Raw genomic sequence first — 5800 nt, 5'->3', positions numbered from 1 at the left:
ACTTTCATACGAGTCAATTTTGGTCCACATTTTGGCTCTAATCTACCATGTAAGTCACTTTAAACCATATTAGAGTAATTTTGCACCTTATAAGACTCACTTTCAACCATATATTGGTAGAATTAACATGTTAACATCATAAACATCCAATTTGACATCCTTTAACCATCTCTTGGTACCACTTTCATACGAGTCAATTTTGGTCCACATTTTGGCTCTAATCTACCATGTAAGTCACTTTAAACCATATTAGAGTAATTTTGCACCTTATAAGACTCACTTTCCACCATATATTGGTAGAATTAACATGTTAACATCATAAACATCCAATTTTACATCCTTAACCATCTCTTGGTACCACTCTCACACAAGTTAATTTTGGTCCACATTTTAGCTCTAATCTACCATGTAAGTCCCTTTAAAACCATATTAGAGTAATTTTGCACCTTATAAGACACACTTTCAACTATATATTGGCACAATTAACATGTTAACATCATAAACATCTAATTTGACATCCTTTAACCACCTCTTGGTACCACTTTCATACGAGTCAATATTTGTCGACATTTTTGGCTATAATCTACCATGCAAGTCAGTTTAAACCATATTAGAGTAATTTTGCACCTTATAAGACTCACTTACAACCATATATTGGTAGAATTAACATGTTAACATCATAAACATCCAATTTGACATCCTTTAACCATCTCTTGGTACGACTTTCATACGAGTAAATATTTGTCCACATTTTTGGCTATAATCTACCTTGCAAGTCAGTTTAAACCATATTAGAGTAATTTTGCACCTTATAACACTAACTTGCCACCATATATTGGTAGAATTAACATGTTAACATCATAAACATCCAATTTGACATCCTTTAACCATCTCTTGGTACCACTTTCATACAAGTCAATTTTGGTCCACATTTTGGCTCTAATCTACCATGTAAGTCCCTTTAAACCATATTAGAGTAATTTTGCACCTTATAAGACTCACTTTCAACCATATATTGGTAGAATTAACATGTTAACATCATAAACATCTAATTTGACATCCTTTAACCATCTCTTGGTACCACTTTCATACGAGTCAATTTTGGTCCACATTTTGGCTCTAATCAACCATGTAAGTCACTTTAAACCATATTAGAGTAATTTTGCACCTTATAAGACTCACTTTCAACCATATATTGGTAGAATTAACATGTTAACATCATAAACATCCAATTTGACATCCTTTAACCATCTCTTGGTACCACTTTCATACGAGGTCAATTTTGGTCCACATTTTGGCTCTAATCTACCATGTAAGTCACTTTAAACCATATTAGAGTAATTTTGCACCTTATAAGACTAACTTGCCACCATATATTGGTAGAATTAACATGTTAACATCATAAACATCCAATTTGACATCCTTTAACCATCTCTTGGTACCACTTTCATACGAGTCAATTTTGGTCCACATTTTGGCTCTAATCTACCATGTAAGTCCCTTTAAACCATATTAGAGTAATTTTGCACCTTATAAGACTCACTTTCAACCATATATTGGTAGCAATTAACATGTTAACATCATAAACATCTAATTTGACATCCTTTAACCACCTCTTGGTACCACTTTCATACGAGTCAATTTTGGTCCACATTTTGGCTCTAATCAACCATGTAAGTCACTTTAAACCATATTAGAGTAATTTTGCACCTTATAAGACTCACTTTCAACCATATATTGGTAGAATTAACATGTTAACATCATAAACATCCAATTTGACATCCTTTAACCATCTCTTGGTACCACTTTCATACGAGTCAATTTTGGTCCACATTTTGGCTCTAATCTACCATGTAAGTCACTTTAAACCATATTAGAATAATTTTGCACCTTATAAGACTAACTTGCCACCATATATTGGTAGAATTAACATGTTAACATCATAAACATCCAATTTGACATCCTTTAACCATCTCTTGGTACCACTTTCATACGAGTCAATTTTGGTCCACATTTTGGCTCTAATCAACCATGTAAGTCACTTTAAACCATATTAGAGTAATTTTGCACCTTATAAGACTCACTTTCAACCATATATTGGTAGAATTAACATGTTAACATCATAAACATCCAATTTGACATCCTTTAACCATCTCTTGGTACCACTTTCATACGGGTCCATTTTGGTCCACATTTTGGCTCTAATCTACCATGTAAGTCAATTTAAACCATATTAGAGTAATTTTGCACCTTATAAGACTAACTTGCCACCATATATTGGTAGAATTAACATGTTAACATCATAAACATCCAATTTGACATCCTTTAACCATCTCTTGGTACCACTTTCATACGAGTCAATATTGGTCCACATTTTGGCTCTAATCTACCATGTAAGTCACTTTAAACCATATTAGAGTAATTTTGCACCTTATAAGACTAACTTGCCACCATATTTTGGTAGAATTAACATGTTAACATCATAAACATCTAATTTGACATCCTTTAACCACCTCTTGGTACCACTTTCATACGAGTCAATTTTGGTCCACATTTTGGCTCAAATCAACCATGTAAGTCACTTTAAACCATATTAGAGTAATTTTGCACCTTATAAGACTCACTTTCAACCATATATTGGTAGAATTAACATGTTAACATCATAAACATCCAATTTGACATCCTTTAACCATCTCTTGGTACCACTTTCATACGAGTCAATTTTGGTCCACATTTTGGCTCTAATCTACCATGTAAGTCACTTTAAACCATATTAGAGTAATTTTGCACCTTATAAGACTAACTTGCCACCATATATTGGTAGAATTAACATGTTAACATCATAAACATCCAATTTGACATCCTTTAACCATCTCTTGGTACCACTTTCATACAGGTCAATTTTGGTCCACATTTTGGCTCTAATCTACCATGTAAGTCCCTTTAAACCATATTAGAGTAATTTTGCACCTTATAAGACTCACTTTCAACCATATATTGGTACAATTAACATGTTAACATCATAAACATCTAATTTGACATCCTTTAACCACCTCTTGGTACCACTTTCATACGAGTCAATTTTGGTTCCACATTTTGGCTCTAATCAACCATGTAAGTCACTTTAAACCATATTAGAGTAATTTTGCACCTTATAAGACTCACTTTCAACCATATATTGGTAGAATTAACATGTTAACATCATAAACATCCAATTTGACATCCTTTAACCATCTCTTGGTACCACTTTCATACGAGTCAATTTTGGTCCACATTTTGGCTCTAATCTACCATGTAAGTCACTTTAAACCATATTAGAGTAATTTTGCACCTTATAAGACTAACTTGCCACCATATATTGGTAGAATTAACATGTTAACAGTCATAAACATCCAATTTTACATCCTTTAACCATCTCTTGGTACCACTTTCATACAAGTCAATTTTGGTCCACATTTTGGCTCTAATCTACCATGTAAGTCCCTTTAAACCATATTAGAGTAATTTTGCACCTTATAAGACTACACTTTCAACCATATATTGGCTACAATTAACATGTTAACATCATAAACATCTAATTTGACATCCTTTAACCACCTCTTGGTACCACTTTCATACGAGTCAATTTTGGTCCACATTTTGGCTCTAATCAACCATGTAAGTCACTTTAAACCATATTAGAGTAATTTTGCACCTTATAAGACTCACTTTCAACCATATATTGGTAGAATTAACATGTTAACATCATAAACATCCAATTTGACATCCTTTAACCATCTCTTGGTACCACTTTCATACGGGTCAATTTTGGTCCACATTTTGGCTCTAATCTACCATGTAAGTCACTTTAAACCATATTAGAGTAATTTTGCACCTTATAAGACTAACTTGCCACCATATATTGGTAGAATTAACATGTTAACATCATAAACATCCAATTTGACATCCTTTAACCATCTCTTGGTACCACTTTTATACAAGTCAATTTTGGTCCACATTTTGGCTCTAATCTACCATGTAAGTCCCTTTAAACCATATTAGAGTAATTTTGCACCTTATAAGACTCACTTTCAACCATATATTGGTAGAATTAACATGTTAACATCATAAACATCCAATTTGACATCCTTTAACCATCTCTTGGTACCACTTTCATACGAGTCAATTTTGGTCCACATTTTGGCTATAATCTACCATGTAAGTCACTTTAAACCATATTAGAGTAATTTTGCACCTTATAAGACTCACTTGCAACCATATATTGGTAGAATTAACATGTTAACATCATAAACATCCAATTTGACATCCTTTAACCATCTCTTGGTACCACTTTCATACGAGTCAATTTTGGTCCACATTTTGGCTCTAATCTACCATGTAAGTCACTTTAAACCATATTAGAGTAATTTTGCACCTTATAAGACTCACTTGCCAACCATATATTGGTAGAATTAACATGTTAACATCATAAACATCCAATTTGACATCCTTTAACCATCTCTTGGTACCACTTTTATACAAGTCAATTTTGGTCCACATTTTGGCTCTAATCTACCATGTAAGTCCCTTTAAACCATATTAGAGTAATTTTGCACCTTATAAGACTCACTTTCAACCATATATTGGTACAATTAACATGTTAACATCATAAACATCTAATTTGACATCCTTTAACCACCTCTTGGTACCACTTTCATACGAGTCAATTTTGGTCCACATTTTGGCTCTAATCAACCATGTAAGTCACTTTAAACCATATTAGAGTAATTTTGCACCTTATAAGACTCACTTTCAACCATATATTGGTAGAATTAACATGTTAACATCATAAACATCCAATTTGACATCCTTTAACCATCTCTTGGTACCACTTTCATACGGGTCAATTTTGGTCCACATTTTGGCTCTAATCTACCATGTAAGTCACTTTAAACCATATTAGAGTAATTTTGCACCTTATAAGACTAACTTGCCACCATATATTGGTAGAATTAACATGTTAACATCATAAACATCCAATTTGACATCCTTTAACCATCTCTTGGTAATACAAGTCAATTTTGGTCCACATTTTGGCTCTAATCTACCATGTAAGTCCCTTTAAACCATATTAGAGTAATTTTGCACCTTATAAGACTCACTTTCAACCATATATTGGTACAATTAACATGTTAACATCATAAACATCTAATTTGACATCCTTTAACCACCTCTTGGTACCACTTTCATACGAGTCAATTTTGGTCCACATTTTGGCTCTAATCAACCATGTAAGTCACTTTAAACCATATTAGAGTAATTTTGCACCTTATAAGACTCACTTTCAACCATATATTGGTAGAATTAACATGTTAACATCATAAACATCCAATTTGACATCCTTTAACCATCTCTTGGTACCACTTTCATACGAGTCAATTTTGGTCCAAATTTTGGCTCTAATTCACCATGTAAGTCACTTTTAAACCATATTAGAGTAATTTTGCACCTTATAAGACTAACTTGCCACCATATATGGTAGAATTAACATGTTAACATCATAAACATCCAATTTGACATCCTTTAACCATCTCTTGGTACCACTTTCATACAAGTCAATTTTGGTCCACATTTTGGCTCTAATCTACCATGTAAGTCACTTTAAACCATATTAGAGTAATTTTGCACCTTATAAGACTCACTTTCACCATATATTGGTAGCAATTAACATGTTAACATCATAAACATCTAATTTGACATCCTTTAACCACCTCTTGGTACCACTTTCATACGAGTCAATTTTGGTCCACATTTTGGCTCT

The sequence above is a fragment of the Apium graveolens genome, unplaced genomic scaffold, assembly GCF_009905375.1.
Source record: "Apium graveolens cultivar Ventura unplaced genomic scaffold, ASM990537v1 ctg2121, whole genome shotgun sequence".
Lineage (NCBI taxonomy): Eukaryota > Viridiplantae > Streptophyta > Magnoliopsida > Apiales > Apiaceae > Apium > Apium graveolens.
The sequence above is the reverse complement of the archived record's forward strand: the minus strand, read 5'-3'. Positions refer to the sequence as shown.